Genomic DNA, 23,938 nt, shown 5'->3' with positions numbered 1-23,938 from the left:
TAGGTGGTACGCCCCCTCCTGGTGGTACTCCTCCTCTCCTCACAGGTGGTACATCCCCTCCCCTCATAGGTGGTATGTCCCCTCTCCTCCAAGGTGGTACGCCCTCTATGCCCCCTCCCCTCAAAGGTGGTATGCCCCCTCTCCTCATAGGTGGTTTGATGCTCAGTTGCTCAGTTGTGTCAGAGTCTTTGCAATCCTATGGACTATAGCCCACCAAGCTCCTCTGTCCATGGGATTCTCCAGGCAAGAATACTGGAGTGGGTTGCCATACCCTTGTCCAGGGAATCTTTCCAACCTAGGGATTGAACCCCTGTCTCTTACACCTCCTGCATTGTCAGGCGGGCTCTTTACCACTAGAGCCACCTAGGAAGTCCAGCCAATGTCAGTATCACTCAATTATCCATCCTTGAAAGAGAAAGTAAAGTCGCTTAGTCCTGTCGGACTCTTTGCAACCCCATGGACTATAACCTACCAGGTTCCTCTGTCCATGGGATTTTCTAGCCAAGAATTCTAGAGTGGGTTGCCATTTCCTTCTCCAGGAGATCTTCCCAACCCAGGGATTGAACCCCAGTCTCCCGCATTGTAGGCAGAAGCTTTACTGTCTGAGCCACCAGGGAAGTCCTACCAATCCTTGGGAGAGGCTATTGTTCCAAGAGGGAGTTGGCAACTAATTCCTTTACCCTGTTCAGTTCAGCCTAAAACTCTTATCTTTTAGCACAACAAGGAAAAAACTTCCTCAAATTTTCCCAATCTATAACCACACTACTTATTCTTAGGCAAAGAGTGGGCCAGTGGGAAACTGAGTTGAAGTTAGCCAGGAGTAGCAAACACCACAAATCAATTGTTCTTATTTTCTTAACAATTATGGTAATAATAACAACCACAATAACTAAATAACAATACTTGATGCTTATTATTATTATAAAGAAAGGCAATAACAATTGATCAAGTACTTTAGTGATTATTATATTCAAATACTGTAACAAGAACATTTATGTATTTCTTATTTAATTTTAATAATAACCCAGTTAAATAGGAGTACTAAGTGTCCTTTTGAGACCAGGAAACAAATTTAGAGAAATTAACTTGCCAAAGATTGTATGGCTAATAAGTTGAGGAGGTCTGAACACATCTTTCTGGTTGAAATATTGGTTTTCTCAGCCATTGAACTATGCTATCCCCTGCTTTTCTTGGCCTTCATTACACTTTATTTTACACTCCTTCCATCTATATAATTTGTAATCAACATAAAATTATCAAGAGAAGATGAAAGGCATGCACTTCCTCCTTTAGATTCACATCTGTGTATAGCCAATGGAAAATAGAAGCTTGTATATGGCAACTGTTAAATATAATTTTAATAGTAACCAAGTTGATTTTTGATGTAGCAGCAACTTCTGCAGTTTTCTTAAAAAAAATTTTTTTTCCCCTAAAACATTAACCCTGTTATTGCAAAGGAGAAACTGAGAATTGGACCATATCAAGCATATTTGTAACTGAAGAGTCCTATTTGTAACAATCACTTCATTTTACATATTAATAGCATTGGAGATGTGTGACAATTCTCAAGTAGAGCATAGAAATACTCTTCCACACACCTCTCTTGCAATGTAGCCTCCAAGAGATTACTGTACAAGAATATTCCCTGGAAGAGTACAGCTGGGGCTCTTGGGGGACTGAATACAAATGACAATCATTTCATGAGAAAATTCAAATCACTGCCAGGATACTGCTGCTTTAGAAACATTTATAAATTATGAATAATACTTAAATATAAGAATTCAAAAATGACTAATACAAAATTGACATGTGTACTAGTTAAAAATTCCTCCTGCCTTATTTCAATAAAAGAGAATATGCAAATATATAACAACAACAATGGTGCTGGACCATACTAATGGTCCAGTTTATTTTCACTGTTGTGGTTAATATTAAAGTGGTTATATTAAAGTTTCTCTCAGAATCAATTATAATACTGGCAACTGTCTGAATATGCCCTCAGGTTCCATTCTCTGAGAGATATTCAGCACAAATCTATGTGTTCTCACAATTTTATTACAGGAAGTTTCCCTTAGGACAATTAAGGTCCCTTTATCTTCCCTGGTAGCTCAGATGGTAAAGTGTCTGCCTGTAATGTGGGAGACCCAGGTTCAATCCCTGGGTCCGGAAGATCCTCTAGAGAAGGAAATGGCAATCCACTCTAGTACTCTTGCCTGGAAAATCCCATGGATGGAGGAGCACGGTAGGCTACATTCCATGGGGTCGCAAAGAGTGGGACAAGACTGAGTGATGTCACTTTCACTTTCTATCTTAATTAGCTTAACTAGAATCTCTTTACAATCTAAAAGAGCATGGAGGAGAATGGGATGACAGAGGATGAGATAGTGGGATGACAGAGGATGAGATAGTTGGATGGCATCACTGACTCAATGGACATGAATTTGAGCAAGCTTCCAGAGTTGGTGATGGACAGGGAAGCCTTGCATGCAGCAGTCCACGGGATCCGACAAAGAGTTGGACACAGCCTACCAACTGAACAAGAAGTGTGATTACTAGGCATAGCAAACCACTTTCTGTGGTATCTTGAAGAAACTTACTGCTTTTCTGTTTATGATCAATTTGAACTCTATCCTGGTCAAATGAATTGAGTAAAACCGAGGGTGTAAATCCCCTGCTATCCTACTCGTTTTCCTTTTTCCCTCCCATTTTGTCTTCTTGCTTCCTCCAGAACAATAAAAGGTGCACACTTCCAACGTCTGTCTCCTCCTTACCTGTTTCATGTTTTTGTAAAATGTGGAAAATAATTGTACCTATTTTACAACACTACTGTGAGGACTGAGATAATGCATAATAAAGTGCTTAGTAAAGTGAAAAAAATAAATAAATAAAAGAGCATGAAGTTTAAATGTCTTACTGCTGTTTCCGCAGTTGATTCTTTCAGTTCCTGTCTTATTTGGTTTGGGAGGTAGAATAATGCCCTTGAATGACAATCCACTCTAGTATTTTTGCCTGGAGAATTCCATGGACAGAGAAGCCTGGTGGGCTTCAGTCCATGGGACTGAAAAAAGTCAGACATGACTGAGCAACTGACACTCACTTGCTTCAGTAGTTCTAGCTATTTAAGGTTGTTATTATTTTTCTGTGTGTGTTTTGTTCTTTTACAGAGAGAAAGGTAATGTGAATAAACAAATGTCAGATTCTAGAATCTGTGTAAGTTCCTTTTATAGTTATTATTTATCTTTTATTTAATCCTCATACAATAATGGCCTGAAGAAGGTACCATTACTACCATATTAGGGAGAGAAAAAAACTTGTAACTACAAAACTGAATCAAAGATTTAGTTCAAACCTCTACAATAAATGATGATGCTAGGATTTGAAAGTATAGTTCTGACCCTCCACTTTACTATTCCCAATATGCAATGCTTTCTCTTAGGCTATGCCTAAATTGTCATAGCAGATGTTTATAATGTGGAGGAAGAATGTCACCTGCCCTATCACTAACCAAAGGATGTTGTGGCCTTTATGCCAGCAGCCTCCACAGTCACCCCTAACTGTGCACCCTGAGGGGATTCAGGATGGAGAAAAATAGGAAACGCTGCATATACCTGAGGTGCATATCAAAGGAATGATTTCAATGAGCCCAGACTTTTACATCTTCCCCTACACAGAAAAGTGCTAAATTCCTTAACTGGAGATGTCTGGTTTTCTTTAATTAACAGTAATCTTTTGATGTTCTGACTCCCTGGTTTTTGTTGCAAAATTGTATATCCTGGCTCCTCCCTTATCTGCAAACAGGTTTCTTAGGAGACAGGTAACATTCGTTCTCTGGTATTTCCATCTCTTTAAGAATTTTACGCTTTGTTGTGATCCACACAGTCAAAGGCTTTAGCATAGTCAATGAAGCAGAAGTTGATGTTTTTCTGGAATTCTCTTGCTTTTTTGATAATCCAACGGATGTTGGCAATTTGATCTCTGGTTCCTCTGTCTTTTCTAAATCCAGCTTGTGAAGTTCTTGGTTCATGTACTGTTGAAGCCTAGCTTGAAGGATTTTGAGCATCATCTTGCTAACATGTGAAGTGAGTTCAACTGTGCGGTAGTTTGAACAATCTTTGGCATTGCCTTTCTTTGGGATTGAAATGAAAACTGACTTTTTCACTCCTGTAGCCACTGCTGAGTTTTCCAAATTTGCTGGCATGTTGAGTGCAGCACTTTAACAGCATCATCTTTTAGGATCTGAAATAGCTCAGCTGGAATTCTATCACCTCCACTAGCTTTGTTCATAGTGAGGCTTCCTCAGCCCCACTTGACTTCACACTCAAGGATGCCTGGCTCTAGGTAAGTGACCACATCATTGTGGTTATCTGGGTCATTAAGACCTTATTTGTATACTTTGTGTATTCTTGCCACCTTTTCTTAATCTCTTCTGCTTCTGTTAGGTCCTTGCTGTTTCTGGCCTTTATTGTGCCATCTTTGCATGAAATATTCCCTTGGTATCTCCAATTTTCTTGAATAGATTTCTAGTCTTTCCCATTCTGTTGTTTTCCTCTATTTCTTTCTATTGTTCCTTTAAGAAGGCTTTCTTATCTCCCCTTGCCATTCTCTGGAACTCTGCATTCAGATGGGTGTTATCTTTCCCTTTCTCCTTTGCCCTTCACTTCTCTTCTTTTCTCAGCTATTTGTAAGGTCTTCTCAGACAACCACTTTGCCTCCTTGCATTTCTTTTTCTTGAGGATGGTTTTGGTCACTGCCTCTTGTATAATGTTACAAACCTCCATCCATAGCTCTTCAGGCACTCTGTCTACCTGATCTAATCCCTTGAATCTATTTGTCACCTCCACTGTATAATCATAAGGGATCTGATTTAGATCATACCTGAATGGTCTAGTGGTTTTCCCTACTTTCTTCAATTTAAGCCTGAATTTTGCAATAAGGAGTTCATGATATGAGACACAGTCAGATCCTGGTCTTGTTTTTGCTGACTGTATAGAGCTTCTCCATCGTTGGCTGCACAGAACATAATCTGATTTTGGTACTGACCATCTTGGTGATGTCCATGTGTAGACTCATCTCTTGTGTTGTTAGGACAGGATGTTTGCTATGACCAGTGCATTCTCTTGGCAAAGTTAGTCATACATTTCTGAATTTTAGTTATTGGCGACTCAAACCACATGTATACATATAGAACACTTAGATATCTAAATATTCTATCTATAAGAGGAGAGAATATTTCATAGTGGGCAGAGCAGGGTTTTTTTTCTTTAATTTTATGAAATAGCATTCAAATACAAGTATTCAAAGTATGCCCAAGTCCACTCTAAAATTTTCAACTTCAAAACATTAGTGAAGAACACATGCATGTTCTCTACAACTTCTCCAGGTAACTTATTTAGTGGAATGTTGCCTTTTTGGCCACCATCATTTCTGATTTGGAAATCTGTAACAATTTTCTCCCCTAGCTTCTGTTTTTTCTCCCAACTATTAATAGTATGTTCTCCACACAATAGCCAGAGTGGATCCATTTAAAACACCTCATATCCTCACACACTTCTACACCAAATCAACCTGTTTCCACCTCACTCAGAATAAAAACCAAAGTTCTAACTATGGTTTATAAGGCCTTACAAGACCTGACTCCCTTGACATGTGTGAGCTCTTCATTTTGTAGTCTCTGTCTCCCTTATTCTGCTCCAGCCACAGTAGCCACCTTTCTATATCTGAAGCACACCAGGCAAACTCATGCCTCAGGGCCTCTGTACCTGCCCTTTCTTCCTTCTATCTGGAACACTATTTCTCAATATCTACATGGCTTATACCTTCACCTCATTCAAAAATTTATTCAAATGCTTGTTTGTTGTTGTTGTTGTTTTTTATAAAGTGAAAGTTTACTTATTTTTTATGTGTCAGTTGGAGTTCCAGGTTATTGGACCTCTTGACTCCACACAATCTTTTGTTATTCTTTTTAGTTCCCCAACCAGAGATTGAATCTGGGCCCTGGCACTGTGAGTGTCGAGTCCTAACCACTGGACCACCAGGGAATTCCCCAATGCTCTTTTTTTTTCTAGTGAAACTTTCCCTAACCATCTCTTTAAAATTGCAGAGACCTTCCATCCAAAGTTTTACCCATCCATTTTCTCCATAGCACTTAGCATCATCTATTTTATACTTTATTTATTGTTTTTTCTTTCTTTTTTTCCTTTGCATTCAGACTATCAGTTGTATGAGGGCTGTGATTTATCTGTTTATTTTTTTCACTTCTGTGTGCCTAGGACCTGCCATAGGGCACAATACATAGTAGTTTCTCAACAATAATTTATTGAATAAATGCATAAATGAATACACATCATTTCAAAGATGACTTCCAATAATTCATGTATTTATTCCTCACATTCTTATATAACAAACCTCTATGTACAGGCCCTATATCAAGCACTGCGGATAAAACACTGAATTTGAAATTTATTTCCAGTCATCTCATGGAATAGATAGGTAGTTACAACAGGAGATATTTCAAATTTATAAGACACATCTGGCATTTCCTCTGCTACCTTAATTCCAAATTTTTTGGGATAGTTTTCTTTTTATCGATGGTGACCAAAAGTAATATTCTCCTGTTTAGGCTTTTAATTGCATGAAAAACTTATTGAATAAGCCCTGATGTTTTCCTTCATGTTCTGCCAAACATTCTTCCCCCAACTCTGGTTTAAATCTCAGGTAAAATACAGCTTTGCAATCAATAATTAGGTATTGAAAAAATTCTAATTTTCTAATATTAAAATCTCCAGCCCATTTCAAGCTTCTTTTTGGGTCATGTCTTATCCAAAGCAAGTCCATAGCCAAGCCTAGAGTTAGGGTGATGGGAAAGTATGCCCCAGCTAAGGCATAGCAAAATTGCAAAGCAAAGGGTGTGGGTAAAAGGAAGGATGAAGAATTGGGGACATTTAATGCAATCTTCCACAATCTTGGATAAGACAGCTGTAACTCAGAACCTTGACGGGGAAAGAGGGATATGCGTGAATACTATAATTATAGACTGTATGGATATTTACAAATTTTTATTCTCAGCTGAAAACAGCATCCTGTTGTGTGCACTGCTGGAGTAGCAGCTATTATCTTCCCAATGCTCAGAGGTAAGAACCAGTTTAAATATTTACTTGTTGGATCCACAAGCAGTTTCTATTAGCAGTAACACATTCATCACTATGTGCCTGGCTTCCTTGGAAACTCTAACATCTTTTGCTTATACAGCATGGATTTAAAAGAGGGAGAAAGAAAAAGGGAAATGGGTTCTTTGACTGTAAGTTGCATGCTCTTCTCCTTTTCTATTTCAAGGTGTGTGTGTGTGCTCAGTTGCTCAGTTGTACCAGACTCTTTTGTGACCCCCTGGACTATAGTCTGCCAGGCTCCTCCATGGAATTTTCCAGGCAAGAGTACGGGAGTAGGTTGCCATTTCCTCCTCCAGAAAATCTTCCCAACCCAGGAATCAAACTCACATCTCTTGGTCTCCTGCATTGGCAGGCAGATTCTTTAGTGCTGAGCCACCAAGGAAGCCCTCTGTTTAAACAGTTATTTGTAGACTCTTTTTGGGTTTTGTTTCAAATTCCATAATTCATGGATCCTCTTCTTGTCTAGATAGAACATATTATTTCTTGTTTCTATCTAGATCTACAGGAATAACATTAACTGTCAAGTTACTAATTATCTTATAATCATGTTATAAAAGTAATGGCAAAAAGCATAATTTGGAGTTAAAAGCTAATCAGTTTTTGCTTACAGATAGTAATCATCTTCATTTCTTCAGTATTGCATTATATATACTTATATAATAAAACATACATTTTCACTTTGTAGGCAGCAATTAATTTCAACTTAACATTTTGGCCTTAATCCCATTAACATCTAAAGGCATGCCTTGAATATATTTGATTTTTATGAGATAACTGGATTGAGTTGGAAACAGAAAAAAAGTGTTTTCATGATAAGAAAGGGAAAATCTTTAACACTTTGAATAATAGTGATTTTGGACTCACTACTACTTGAAGTGTGAAGATCTGGTTCATTCCTCCTGAAAAATAACCTTTTGTATTTTGTTACTCCTAAGTGGTCTGCTATCACTTCCTTAGGCAGGAGAACTGGCATGGTGGTATATAAGAATGTATTTTTGAATGACATGATAACATCATTCAGAAAAAAAACAAGTTTTTCTTTACAGTTACTTGTAAGAAAGGCACACCTCTCTTTTCTCATGCTATCATTGCCTTATTTTAGTTTCTCAGCAGCACTTTCATAGTCTAGAGTTACTACTGTTGTAGCCATGCTTTCCAGGAAACAAACTCACTCAAAAGGACAATGCAGATAGAGGAGTGCAGTTTATTACACCGGCAGGCCCAAGGCAGAAACTCCTCTTAGCCAAGGATCCCAACCAGTTTTTGTGAAAACCTTATATACCCTAAGTGTACATGCTCAAACCCACCTCTCCAAATTCTCTGAAACTAGTCTGAACAAAGGAAAAGAAAGATACAATCAATCAAAGTTAATCCATGATTCGTATGCCTTAAGCCTAAGTAGTTAACAGTGGGTAATTATTAATAGGCCTGTGGTCATACCCCAATAAGCATAATAGAATTTATGATTCTATTTGGTTACACAGATAATTGGGGTATTCTTTTAGTAGGTACGAGCCCTGGGGCTCTTCCAACCAGGGGGTCTGGTTTTCCAGTTGGTATGTTGTTTCCATAGATACTGGGCATATAGCTCAAAGTCCACAGTCCAGCCCAAGATGTAGTCCTGCTTTCAAGATGGAGCCTCTTCTGTCTGTTTCCTCCTTCACTACATCATTTGTTTATTTTTATTGTCTTATTCTATATCCACTCTACTCCCCCAACCCATCAAAGGCCAATATGGGTCTCAGCCAGTCTTATTCTCCTCTGTATTGCATTGCCTAGAAGATTGATAAGCACTTAGCGCATGTTTGATGAATGGGCACATTAAAGAATGTGTAATGATCACTCTTTCTATGTGCCACAGAGACATGGATAACATTTGAAAGAAAACTTCTCATTAAGTGCATCCTCACTGAGATGTCACTGCCTGTCAGTGGGTTTGTGTTTTAGCCCTCCTAGAAGTTTACAGTCAACTCTCCTTTTTCTACATTTGATAGTTTAATTATCAACACTTTTTTCTCAGCTCTTCCATTCTACTCCAGTTATCTTTCAGCAAAGATTTCATCTAATCCTTCACCAAGAGATTAGACACCAACCCAAGGTTCCATTTTAAAACAACTTTATATTATGTCTAGCAATTTCTGTCTGTTATCCTTCCATTGGGGAGTGAACCTTCAGGTGGTGGTGGTGGTTTAGTTGCTAAGTTGTGTCTGACTCTTGCAACCCCATGGACTGTAGCCTGCCAGGCTCCTTTGTCCATGGGATTCTCCAGGCAAGAATACTGGAGTGGGTTGCCATTTCCTTCTCCAGGGTGTCTTCCCAACCCAGGAATTGAACCCAGATCTCCTGCATTGCAGGTAGATTCTTTACCAACTGAGCTAACCTGTTAATCTGCACTTTACATATCATGCCCTTTTCTGGCTTTCTGAAACCTTATGCCACAAATTATTCTGTGATTTCAATCTTTAAACTCTGCCTTGGAATAATTTCTTTTCCCCCTTCAATTAAATGCGTTCAAGTGTTTTCCATCTTAAAACAGTCAAACAGACTCTCAAAACAAGAATCACATTCATAAGTTTAGCCCTAAAGCTGATTACCCTAAAACAAGGGCAAAAATGTTTGTGATGTTCACCTCTTTGTTCCCAAGATCTAGAAAAGGGCCTGGTACATAGCAGACACACAATATAAAGATTCATTCATTAAACCAGCTCTTAACAATTGCTAATGTTTGCTTTGTAGCAATTATCATCCCAAGTACTCCATAGGGGTACTCACTTACTCTTCATAAGGTAGATACAATTATTAGTTTCACTTTACTGATCCAGAAACCGGGATACATCAAAAGTAAGTAATTTTTTCAAGGTCACAGATACCTTGCACTCAATCTCTGGACTTGCTGTCTCTCAATTATAAATAGATAGTAGTACCTGCAGCAAGAACTTCCCTGGTGGCTCAGACAGTAAAGCGTCTATCTACAATGAGGGAGATCCAGGTTCGATCCCTGGGTCGGGAAGATACCCTGGAGAAGGAAATGGCAACCCACTCCAGTACTATTGCCTGGAAAATTCCGTGGACGGAGGAGCCTGATAGACTACAGTCCATGGGGTGGCAAAGAGTCGGACACGACTGAGCGACTTCACTCACTTCACTCACTCACCTGCAGCAAGAGATGGATGGATGGATAGAGACATCTCTATCTTTCTATCTCTATTATATTAAACCGTGTTCAATCCTAGGTGGAAATAGTTCATTATAAAAATAATTAAGCCCCTCCTTATTTTATTAACCTCTGTTGCTTTAGTATCTGATTTCATTAAACAGACATTTTCAAGTTCTCTCCTAAACTTCTTTCTGCATGAGGACAACAATGTTAATAAATTTGCCTGAGTTTTCATACTGAATAATTTAGACTTGAACCTCAGTAGTTAAGACTCAAGAATCTGTGCACTCTAAGCTCTTTGCCACACTGCAGGTCACCATTCTTTTTTCCTTTTCTTTAAATGGATGCTGAAGCTATGCTACATATTTATGGTATACAATCATCATTAGAATCCTAATCATTTTTGAGACAAGCAAATATATGTCTATATCCCCCTTCCTATCCCTCACACTCCCCTCTTTTTCTCTTTAATGGAAGGCACTAAGAACAATTAGATATCTAGTGCTTTTACTTGGTCGTGTCTCTCCCTTAAAGTATTTGCCTCCCAAATAGAAACATTCAAAGTATACTTTTCATTCTCTTTTTTTCTCATACCTCTGATTGCATTAAGCTCCAACTGAAATACTTTCCCCTTCAGCCATATATTGTCCCTTTTACTTTTTGCCCTTTTTTCTCTCCATATGTCTTTTTTTTTCTTTCTGTATTTCTTTCTACTTCAAACTCTTAAGAGATCTTTGTAAACGTAGGTTTTATAGCCATTTTTAAAATTATTATTCAGTAGGATCATTTTTTGTACTAATTATATTATGGAGCCTGCCATTAATTTTTCCAGTTACATCCCTTTTAATGCAGTTGTATATGAAGAACCCCTTTTACAGTTTTCTATTTGAGAGTATCTGATACCTTTCTCTTCTCTCCTATGCAAACACAGGCCATTGACAGCTAGCACTGGATTACTTAATTGGCTGTATTAGCCTGAGCGGCTATTCCTTTTGCTTTAATTTTAAAGACCTCCAGGTAAAGAGATAATTTTCATATAAATATTTTCTAATATCATTCAGCATATACCAACAGGACACTTTCTTGCCTTTTCTCTCAAATAAGCCTTACTATTTTAATTTCTTACTATTCTCCATTCAATTGCAGAGGTAAGAATGAGGGTTCACATATACTGAATTGCTTTCTTTCATCTGAAGGTAAGTGCCAGTCTTCTTCAGGCCACGCATCCCAATCTCACCATGACATTTATGATCTGTTTTGTAACAGACTGTTAATTTGGCCTTTGGGGGGTTGCATTTTGTCTCTTCACAACAACTAACTCTAGTTGTATCTCTCAAAGAGAAATATCATTGAATATATAGCAATTCCAAATATCTTTAAAGAAATCCTCCATTATTCTAAAATTATACATGCCTAATTATCTAGTCTCCATGTCATGTGTACTCATGTTGCCTTCAGCAATATAAGTCTGTGTTTCACTTTAATTCGACAATGGAATAACGAAAAGGAAGAATATGTGCCCCCTCCTTTTTTGCAATATTCTTGAAGTTGCTCTGGGCATATACAGGAGTCTTTGCCATTTATTAAGAATAATCAGCAAAGGAAAGCAAAGAAAAATGATAAGACATATCCATTCCCTAGGGCTTTAATGTTCAGGCTCAACTGGAGTCCCAAGGGTATTTTAACACCTAAGTCCTCTGACTACAAATCTGTCCCTCAGGTCTTTTCAGTTATTTCAGGGAAGTGTCAGTTGCTTATGGTACAAGAAGCAATTACTCCCACGCAGAAAATAGGTCAAAGAAAGAAAGGAAGAAACCTAGTTAGTGAAACAAGGTGCTGAAAGAAGAAAACTCAAAGAGAAAATAAAGAAGCACATCGAAGAAAGTACAATGATGTATATTTACTATTTTATATTCAAAAGATAAGTATAAATACAGTGACATATAGCTATATTCATCTACATCTATATCTGCATCCATATTTATATTTTACCCATATATGCCCATATATTCAGTCTGTAAGTGGGAAGAAACAGACCTGGTAATTAAGAATTCAAACACAAAAACAGATACTGCAAGTTGAAACTGAGGCTCTGGCAGGTCATGTGACATTGACAAGACACCTATTATGTCTGGGCTTCAATTTATGCATCTTTAAAGTGGAACCTTTACCTCATTTGGTTGTTATGGGATCTAAAAAGTAACAGATATAAAATACTTAATCCAGTGCAGGATGAAGTTATTATTTAAACACGTTGTTTCATTTACAAATCTTACATGTGAACAACAACAACAACGACAAAAGTGTTCTGTAACACACTTCACCGCCTTTTAGGTGAATGGGCCCAAGAAACTGAAGGCTCTTTGTTGCGGTTAGCTGAGTGCCTAGGTGTTAAATGTACATTTACTAAGGCTTGGATGTGGGCCCGATGTAACAAAAGATTGAGCTGTTTAGAGACCTCAGAAAACTGCTTTAAACACAGAAAGTCCCTCCGTTCATGTCCCTGGCCTGGGCACTATTTGAGATGAAGGCAGCAAAGGAAAAGCTCAGAGAAAGAAAGAGACCTGAGGATTGGCTCCCTGTCCGGGTGGCTATTGAAGAGAGGCTAGTCTAAGGAGCATTTGGACTGAGATGGTGAGTGCTGTATAAGAGTCCTCCTTCCAGGAGCCCACAGAGCTCCAGGTAATCTTGCCCTTTCTTAGTACCCTTGCTGTTAATTAATTTTCTTATGAAAATAGGTCAAGTCACTTGGTTTCACTTACAGCTTGAGTCCAGAGCAGAGTCAATCTGTGCAGTCTCAACCTCTTCATGGGTTATTACTTAGACAAAAGGACTTTAAATTGCTGAGAATGCTAGGATCAGGATAGCTGCTTCCCTCGGGTAAGTATGCTACCCTGAGTTGTAAAATTTCCTACAATGGTATTTTCATTACCAAAGTCATTTCCTAACTCCTGTATATTTTCTTTAGTTACCTATTCCCTGTTCAAAATTTCTAAATTTTCCTAGATGTCTAGATGTTTCCAGTGTAGAGCCATTTTATATTTGAAGATATTTACTTGTCTCTTATAAATAAAAATAACATTCATCTTCAAGGGTGTAACAGTTTTGCAAAATAAATTTCCCCCCAAGAATGTTAAAGAGCACACTCAGGAGCTAAGCAATCATATTGGACTCAGGAATATTCTGAGAATTAGACCCAGATTTATTGGGTAGGTCACATAACTCCTCTTTTTGCCTCAGATTCCTTTGTGATGTGATTGGAATAATAATGAGACTTCTCTTTTGAGACTGGACCTGGGAAATAAAATTTTAAAAATGTGAGCCCCTAAGTTTTGGCATATAAGAGCTGAAAATACCAGAGAATGAATTTCATGCTCAACTAACAAAATTAATTGCAGTAGTGTTTAAATGCAAAGCAACACACTGTCATGATTAGACATTTAAAATTGGAACTGATATTTATGAATGAAAAATGAAGTTATTTCAAGTATCCAGTGAATACTGACTGCCTAATATGAGCCAGGACATATGCTAGTAACTCAAAGGTAAATGCTAAGAAGAGGGCTTACTCTTCATCTCTCTTGAATTTTCAGCCTTGAAAGGGAGACAGTTAAACCCTTTTACTGTAAGTACCTTATAAGGCACACAAGATAACCTAGACATATCAGGAAATCATTCCATATAATGGTTAAATTATAGCTTGAAGTCTACTTGGAATTATGGATGTGTCTGTGGGAAGGTGGCAAGGGGGGAAGAGGAAAAGTAAGTACTAGGTCATGAAAATCATAAACGAAGTAAACCTGAAAGGATGACCATGGAAGTACCTTATCTGTATTAGAATTGTGTGGAGAATAGAGGCGGAAAACAAGCCAGGCATCTTAATAAAGAATGTTGCAGAAATCTTAGTGAGAGATGGTTGTGATCTGAACTACATTTTTAGTAGTAAGGGTAAAGACAAATTGATAAATTCAAGAGACACTTAATGGTTTTAATTAACAGAATTTTCTGTTAATTGATTGATTAGAATGAGGGTGATCAGGGCAAGTGGACACACAATAAAAAAATAATTACCAACTTGGTGGTTGGTAATGTCTTTCAATTAAAAACAAGAGCAAGTTTAGGAGGGAAATGTTAGGTTAGTTTAGTTTGGAGAAATTAAACTTATAAGGCAATATCACAATAATAAGTCTGTGGTATGATTAAATGATTATTTAATCTTCTTATTCTATTTATGTGGATGTGACACAGTAATGCTCTGCAGAGAGTATTTGGAGGTACTTTAGAAATGATGAACTGAATATTTTCATAGCTATTTCATCAGAAAAGCTCAAGGTACCTCTCAAGGCTAGAGAAAGAGATGTAAACGCATAGTAAAAGAAACTACTGCAAAATTGGCAAGTGAGGTGAATTTTGCCTCCTGTGCTTCTCTTTCCTCTTGCAACATTGCTTTTCTTTCTTATTTAACTTGCTCCTGTTTAATTCTTGCCAAAGTTCATCACCGTATCAACAGATACACGTGTTTCACAGGTTGTGAAGGGCGAGATTAAGAATTGTAGCCCTTCTCTTTCTTTCTCTGCCAACAGTTACTACCTAGAACAAATGCAAAGCAGGCAACTCATAGGAAGAAGGATGACACAGCCTGTGTTCTTTTCTCATCCTTAAATCCCTGGAAGTAACAGTGAACAGGAACTAGATTTGTTTCCCCAGATCTTTTACCTTTCCTTTCCTGAAAAGTTGCCAAGAACGATATATAGGACATAACCTTCCTGCTTTCTTTGAGTAGATTTAAAAAATAGCATGGTGATTGATCTGGGGAGCTCTCAGTTAAGTTCAGTTCAGTCGCTCAGTCATGTCCGACTCTTCACAATCCCATGGACTGCAGCACGCCAGGCCTCCCTGTCCATCAACAACTCCCGGAGTTCACTCAAACTCGTGTTTGTTGAGTCAGTGATACCATCCAACCATCTCATTCTCTGTTGTCCCCTTCTCCTCCCACCTTCAATTTTTCCCAGCATCAGGGTCTTTTCCAATGAGTCAATTCTTCACATCAGGTGGCCAAAGTATTGGACCTTCAGCTTCAGCATCAGCCCTTCCAATGACTATTCAGGACTTATTTCCTTTAGAATGGACTGGTTGGATCTCCTTGCAGTCCAAGGGACTCTCAAGAGTCTTCTCCAACAACACAGTTCAAAAGCATCAATTCTTCAGCACTCAGTTTTCTTTATAGTCCAACTCTCACATCCATACATTACCACTGGAAAAACCATAGCTTTGACTAGATGGACCTTTGTTGGTGAAGTAATGTCTCTGCTTTTTAATATGCTATCTAGGTTGGTCATAACTTTTCTTTTTCATGGCTGCATTCACCATTTGCAGTGATTTTAGAGCCCCCCAAAATAACGTCTCTCACTGTTTCCACTGTTACCCCATCTATTTGCCATGAAGTGATGGGACCAGATGCCATGATCTTTGTTTTCTGAATGTTGAGTTTTAAGCCAACTTTTTCATTCTCCTCTTTCACTTTCATCAAGAGACTCTTTAGTTCTTCACTTTCTGCCAGAAGGGTGGTGTCACTTGCATATCTGAGGTTATTGATAGTTCTCCGGGCAATCTTGATTCCAGCTTGTGCTTCCTCCAGCCCAGCATTTCTCATGATGTACTCTGCAAATAAGTTAAATAAGCAGGGTGACAATATATAGCCTTGACATACTCCTTTCCCAATTTGGAACCAGTTTGTTGTTCCATGTCCAGTTCTAACTGTTCCTTCTTGACCTGCGTACAGATTTCTCAGGAGGCAGGTCAGGTGGTCTGGTATTCCTATCTCTAAGAATTTTCAACAGTTTGTTGTGATCTACACAGTCAAGTGAATGAAAATGATTCCAGGCTAAATTGGGGGAGAGAACCCTATTTTCAATGCTTCTTTCTCTCTCAATCTCAATCTCTCTTTCTCTCTCTGTGTAGTTGTCTTGCTTGGACTTTATTTTGACCTTTTCCTGTGCAGGCATTTGCTCAGTACTTTTCTGCCAATCCAGTGCTCCTCTTCAAATCCTTATTTGAGAAGTTCCCCAAATCCATTTTGCCATCAAAACCTACAAACACTGTATTTCAAGGTATACAGTGTATGGAGAAGGGGGCTCAATGCATTTTTAGTGATAAGCAATGTCAAATTAGCCTATATAACACCATTTGAAGACAACTAACAAGTCTAAAAAATGCCCCACATTTTAAATTGCAAATAAGTCTTCTATTATAAATCTTTCAGTTATTTTTAGGATGAAAATGCCTAGAATGTGGACTGTTAGCTCACCAAGTAGAGATATATGGTCTGGTTGCAATGGCCCCATTGATTTGAGTTCACTCCCAACTATGATTTTTGATAACTCTTTAGTCTCGTGTATCCATCTGCTTTGTCATTCTCTTATTTTGGGGATGGATATTTTTAGACTTGATATCCAGCAAGTCAATTTCTTTCTCAGTTATATACAGAGCTTTAAATATTGTTAATCCTATACCTCCAGGAAAGGCAGACAATTTGAACTAAAATAAAATATTAGCACTCACTCCTTCTTTGCACAGTAGCACTTTTAATTATGGAGGAGGTACAAAATTTAAGATCATTTTGAAAATATAAATTCCCTCCTCTTGTTATTAAAGTATATACAAGTTGGAGAGTGGATTCATGCATTAATAAGTGCTTTTTAAATTTGCTTATTGAGAAAAGGAAGTTGATTTTTGCTAGAGCCATTTAATTCTTTAAGAGTAAGAAATATCTGAAGGCATCTATACTTAGTTTTAAGAGAAATAAATTTAGGGTGTCTCACCCATAAAGAGTTAGGATTATATTTCCTTTCTTTGCATGAAAGATGCATAATTCATAAGCTAATGAGTTGTAAAGGTCTTCTCACAAGTAAAATTATATTATCACTCCCAAGAGTAAGATAGTCAAACTATTCTGTAATAACTAATTGAAGTTTATTTTATCTTAACATTTAAAATGTAATCTGTTCTTTTTAAATGTGCCATTAAAACAATACACAGATACAGAGAAGGTGAGAGTTACTAGAATGAGAATGGAGAGAAATCTTAAGATAGTATGTATGTATTTGTCTTTTGATGAAGACGAAATTCAACTGTTTAAAAAAAAAACAACTAGATATATAAGCATAGACCGTTTAGCAGCTCAAATATAACTTAAATGTTTTCAAGAAGCTGATTTCCTTTGGCCTTTATGGCTTCATCCTTGTGGTACAGAGTTTTCTATGACGACTACCAAAGATTTTTATGCCTTTGTGAACCCCCCTCATTTGCATATGGGCTCAACCTACTGACTTACTCCTAACAAATAGAATATGGCAAAAGTGTGGGGACATCAACTGTAAGATGAAACTATAAAAGACTGTGACTTCTGTTTTTCTTACTTGCTCTCCCTCATTTTGGCACTCTCTCTGCCTTTTCTCTTTCTTGCTTGTTCTGATGAAACAAGATGCCATATGGAGAGGCTTATGTGGCAAAGAATTGAAGGTAGCCTCTGACCAACAGCCAGCAAGAAACGGAAGTCCTCTGTCCAACAGCCCTCGAGGAACAGCACTGGGATAACAACCACATAAGTAAACTTGAAAGCAGATTCTTCCCTGACAGAGCTTTCACATGAGATCATAGCCCTGTACAACACTTTGATTACAGCCTCATAGTTCCTGAGCACCTGGATTCCTGGCCTACAGATCCTGTGAGCTAATAGATGTGTGCTGTTTTGAAGCACTAAGTTTGGGAATAATCTGCTATGAAGAATTAAGTAATTAATGAAACCCCAAATAAATATTCACTACTATACTGCATTTTATATACTTACATTTCTATTGTGTGTAAATTTATCAAAGTTCAGTGACAGCTGTTACGTAAATTAAACATTTATAAATATGAAACATGTTCGTAGTCCCAGAAGCCATTTTTAAACCAGGCTATTTTCATGGTGAATTTCTTTGTCACTAAAGGAAGAGGAAACATTATTTGGGATCTGATGGACAAGTAATTTTCCTCTCCACTATAATGTTAATCTGAGGTCCTGAGATTCACGACAGGTTATTACAGACATTTTGAGTGAGAATTTTTTTCTCTGCAAGAAGTTTCTAATACCTGTTCCTCTCACTAAATGACAGCAGTGGGTCCCAGATATTGGGACAACAAAAATGCACCAAGCAATTCAACATCCACCTGGAGAGGATCATATTGTTTCTAGATTAGAAGTACAAGAAATTTCTGGATGGGCTTCAGCTTGTCTATGGGCCTTCTCTCCAAAAAAATCAATGTCAACTGTTGACTGTTTCTATGCGTTTTTCTAGTGAAAGGATTCATGACTTTCGTATTAGTAAAAAAGGCTCCTGGTTCCCAAATTTGTCAGGGACTGCTAGGAAAGTCCCTAAATATGTGTGTTTTTTAAATGTGTGTTTAAAGTTTTAACATATAGAGAGTAAATTAGAAGGGAGTATAAGTAGATGCTGGTACAACAGATAAAAGGTTATTGTAGTAAAAAGTGGCTCAAGTTTGGGCAGTGTTGGATAAAATCCTAAAGCTATTCAAAGTACTTGTGATGTTTTTGATAAAAGGGTAAATCAGATACATGTGTGCTCAGTCGCTTCATTCATGTCCAACTCTTTGCGATCCTATGGACTGTAGCCCACCAGGCTCCTCCATGGGATTCTCCAGGCAAGAATACTGGAGTGGGTTGCCATTCCCTCCTCCAGGGGATCTTCCTGACCCAGGGATAGAACCTGTGTCTCCTGCATATCCTGCATTGCAGGTGAGTTCTTTACCACTGAGCCACCAGGGAAGCCCAAATCAGATGAGGTAAGGGAAGTGACATAATTGACTCTCCTTGGCGAAAATGTGAATGATGATGCCATTTAGTGGGTTAGAAAAATTAGACAAAGAATAGATTTGAGAAGGAAGATAATACAAGTTCATTGCGGATCTGTTAATCTGAATGTTTTTGGAAACATAAAAGTCTTATTTGTTAGGATGGCAGCATTGGATTCACCATTAAAAATCCCCTTAACTGGATTTATTTACTTTTGCCCTGTTGGGTGATCAGCTAGACAAGAGTTGATCTGGACATATTACAGGTTAGATGGACATTTTAATTGCTATCTTGGTAAGATAAGCATTTCCATTCTGAAATCTTTTAAATAATTTAACTGGAAACCTTAGTTTACTCTAAGCACATAATATTCATTTTAGTGTGTCTATTTCCTCCATCCCTTGACATATACTAGAGACTTAATAAAGTTTTGGAAATTAGAAATATGTTTTTCTAAATGACACCCACTACTTTTCCCTCCCAGACTAACATTGTTCATCATTTAGCAAATTGAATGAATTTTAGAAATGCAATAACTATTTTAGTTTGTGGTGATAAATGTGGTCCTATCGGAAGATTGGGTATGAGGGAAAAAATAGAATGCCAAATATTTTCTACATTTCAGAGGTAAGTCAATAGATAAAGTGCTAATTTCAAATTTCAGAGTTCAGAAAATATGAAAACCTTTAGGTTCCCTGAAAAAGAGCTAATTATTTTTACTCATTTAAAGTTCTTGACATAGCTTCCTCTTATCTTTAGTCTTTCTTCAAAACTCACCTTTAAATATGCTACTTCGATATTTTCAAAGTATATGGAATGAAAATGTGGACATCTATTTGGGTCATCACTAAAAACACTGGACAAATTTAACAATACCAGGAGGAAAAATTGATTTTTTAATATATATACTTGGTACTTTGAGAACACTCTCTTAAAAGAATCTGAGGGTATTTTAGATGAACTCTCTTAAGGTTTTGTAGAGTATTAGTGGGAAGAACTTGTAGAGAAAATGTGGTGGACAACTTCTCTTGAATATAAGTTATTAGAGTATCACCTCATTAACATTCTAAGCCCTTTTCTTTGTGTCAAGAAAGACATCTCTCAAGATCACATACTCTGTTATTTTGAGACTACCACTCTACATTTATAATAGCATCTAATTTATCTTTCAAGCAAGTCTACTGTACTCAAAAGAAGAACTTCAAATTGGCTTATTTTTCTCTGTATGTGTTAGTTTTGGTGTCTTCATTCTAGGTGTGGTTTTATTAAATCAGTGATAACATAAACCTTCAAGTAACTATCATCAGTAATTTAGCAGCTGCTTTTTTGAGAGAATTAAAGACAATTTTTAAACATTTTATATGTTTCAGAGAGAATTTAAAACAAAATTTAAACATTTTATATCAGTTTATCATATCAATTTTGGTAAAAACTTCTGTGAGTAATGCAAAATCACGTCAATAAAAGAGAGTGTTCTACTTCAAATAGAAGAGCACAAACCGTTCGACCATCTCTATGCATAGTACAAGACAATATGCACTCATTTTCACAAAAGGTATGCAAGATGGACTTCGAATATTCATAATTTATTAATACAAGACATGATGAAAAGTTGATTTTTGAAGTGCTAAATGCATAAAGGTTATATAACTTTTTGTAAAATACTGTGTAATTGGTGATGGGGAAGAAAACCAGATAAATTGGCTTAATTTGCATAAGATAATAACAAAACCATTTTAGACATACTTTGGTATTGTTATAGCATATCTAATTGTGTCATTTAATATAAAAATCAAGTCCTTTACCTAGATTTGAATAGACTCATTTCCACTTTTGTCTCCTCGGGCTTACTTAGGTTTAAAGCATGAAGGAGAATATTAATGTGCACAACCATGGTTTGGGTTTTGAAGTGAAGATGTGACAAGCTGCAAGTGATAACTGGCTCCCTTCCTTTTCCGTTTCCACTCCCATTTGTATGTCATTTTTAAAAGTTTTGAGGTGCCATCTGTTCAGACAACCTTCATCAAAAAATGATTCTATGCTTCAAACAAACTGACCTAAGTTGAGCAAGAAAATGTACAGGGGTTGTAGAGGAAAGAATGTGTGACTTCCATGGATTTAGATGCTCTGTTGTATAGTATTCTAGCATGAAGAAAATTAATGTGAATAAGTTAAAATTTAAATCAACATATAAGCTGGAATCAAGATTGCTGGGAGAAATATCAATAACCTCAGATATGCAGATGACACCACCCTTATGGCAGAAAGTGAAGAGGAACTCAAAAGCCTCCTGATGAAAGTTAAAGTGGAGAGTGAAAAAGTTGGCTTAAAGCTCAACATTCAGAAAACTAAGATCATGGCAACTGGTCCCATCACTTCATGGGAAACAGATGTGGAAACAGTGGAAACAGTGTCAGACTTTATTTTTCTGGGCTCCAAAATCACTACAGATGGTGACTGCAGCCATGAAATTAAAAGACACTTACTCCTTGGAAGGAAAGTTATGACCAACCTAGATAGCATATTCAAAAGCAGAGACATTACTTTGCCAACAAAGGTTCGTCTAGTCAAGGCTATGGTTTTTCCTGTGGTCATGTATGGATGTGAGAGTTGGACTGTGAAGAAGGCTGAGCGCCAAAGAATTGATGCTTTTGAACTGTGGTGTTGGAGAAGACTCTTGAGAGTCCCTTGGACTGCAAGGAGATCCAACCAGTCCATTCTGAAGGAGATCAGCCCTGGGATTTCTTTGGAAGGAATGATGCTAAAGCTGAAACTCCAGTACTTTGGCCACCTCATGCGAAGAGTTGACTCATTTGAAAAGACTCTGATGCTGGGAGGGATTGGGGGCAAGAGGAGAAGGGGACAACAGAGGATGAGATGGCTGGATGGCTTCACTGACTCAATGGACGTGAGTCTGGGTGAACTCCGGGAGTTGGTGAAGGACAGGGAGGCCTGGCGTGCTGCGATTCATGGGGTCGCAGAGAGTCGGACATGACTGAGTGACTGATCTGATCTGATCTGGTAAGAAACTCAAGTGGTGCAGTGGTTAAGAATCTGCCTGCCAATGCAGGAGATGCAAGAGATGCAGGTTTGATCCCTGGATCGGGAAGATCCCCTGGAGAAGGAATGGCAACCCATTCCAGTATTCTTGCCTGGAAAATGATCAGAGGAGCCTGGCAGGCTACAGTCCATGTGGTTGCAAAGAGTTGGACGTGACTGAGTATGCACACACCCACACACATAAGAAACTCAAATAGATAGTTCTGGTGTTTGCCATTTCTAATCAATGTCATTTCAAGAGTAAAGATATATTGTTTGCCTTTAGGTAAATTCTTTTAAGTATTGTTTTTTGATAATGGTATCAAAGGATTTTATTATCTGAGCACTGCAGATTAACAAGTATTAACAATTTCAAATAGAATTGAAGGATTATTAAACACCATTCATCTGTTCAGGGACAGCAAAACAAACAAAAAAAGCTGCTAGAGATAAGAAAGTGTTTGTATAGTGTTTACACATCTCTTGACAATGTCTTAACTAGTAATCAGTGAAAATTCAAATCTTTCAAAATTATTTTTGGTCTCATAGTGATTTACAGGTTAAATTCAAATCCTTCTCTAGAGCTTCACAAATCCTCTTCTATTAAAACTTGTAAAATCTTTATTGTACTAACTTAAAAAGATCAGAAAACATGACCCCAGAACTGCAGGAATTCCCCATCCGGCAGTGATGTCAAATGACTACTACACAAGATTACAATAATAATAACTGCAATAACAAAAGCAAAACAACTTGTGGTTTTATATTTATGCTAAATAAAATATATCCTGTATACTTTATAGATATTGAGTTAGAATCAGATCAGTCGTGCTTGGAAACAATGAGTACATAATCAAAGTTACACTTTGTTTAAAATATTTCCAATTACTTGTATGTCTCAAGTCCCTTCTCTTTTGTGCAAAAATACTGTTTTGTTAGATCCACGGACTACTGAATGTTCATTTGTATATAAAAGTTCTAAAAATTCTTACGTTTGTTGAACTGTGTATTGAAAGGAGAAAAAGAAGCAGAGACTCAACAAGGCACCAAGGCGGAAAATATGAACAAATGCATAAATGCAGAAGCAATGAAAAAAAAAATCCACTGTAAAAAGGAAATCAGAAGGCATTTGAGTTATCGCTTTATAAAGAGAATAGAAATATAAACATAACCTGATTTTGAGAAAAAGGAGTTTTCTTCAAGATTTTAAGCCATGAGCACTAAGGATTTTCACAATTTGAGAAATAGTTAAAATGACTATGCAGAACCTGCAGTGGAAATGATCAGACAGTATACAATTTCTTACAAACTGAGTCTGTTGGTAATACAGTATACTGTTGGGGTGTGTGTGTGTGTGTGTGTGTGTGTGTGTGTGTGTGTGTGTTCATGAGATTAAAAAGACACAGCAATTCTCAGTCCTGGAGTCAGAACTGGAAAGGTAAAGTCATGTAAAAAGCTTTACTAAATAAAACCTTTGAGCTAATATGTGAATGTATTGAATCACTGGCATGCATGTTGTAATCAAAAGTTTTACATATTCTAATAAAATCAATTTTAAGGCTTATAGCTATTAGTAAACTGCCATGGAGGAAGGATGGTTGTTGGGGGCCAGCGTGAGGCACTCTGCCCGTGGCAAAGGTCATGAGGAAGGAGGCTCGACATACGCAAAGGTGGGATCGAGCCTCAGGAGTCCCCCTGGAAATCCTCGAGCATCTACCCCCA

General features: G+C 37.5%; 1 protein-coding gene across 4 annotated transcripts in view; it reads right to left on the bottom strand.

The window, feature by feature from the left end:
• The window catches only part of LOC129639244 (serine/threonine-protein phosphatase 4 regulatory subunit 3-B-like), a 268,516-nt gene that overhangs the window by 3,427 nt on the left and 241,151 nt on the right, over positions 1-23,938 (bottom strand). The window lies entirely within an intron of this gene.

The sequence above is a fragment of the Bubalus kerabau genome, chromosome X (genome assembly GCF_029407905.1).
Source record: "Bubalus kerabau isolate K-KA32 ecotype Philippines breed swamp buffalo chromosome X, PCC_UOA_SB_1v2, whole genome shotgun sequence".
NCBI classification, from domain to species: Eukaryota; Metazoa; Chordata; class Mammalia; order Artiodactyla; family Bovidae; genus Bubalus; species Bubalus kerabau.
The sequence above is the reverse complement of the archived record's forward strand: the minus strand, read 5'-3'. Positions and strand labels throughout refer to the sequence as shown.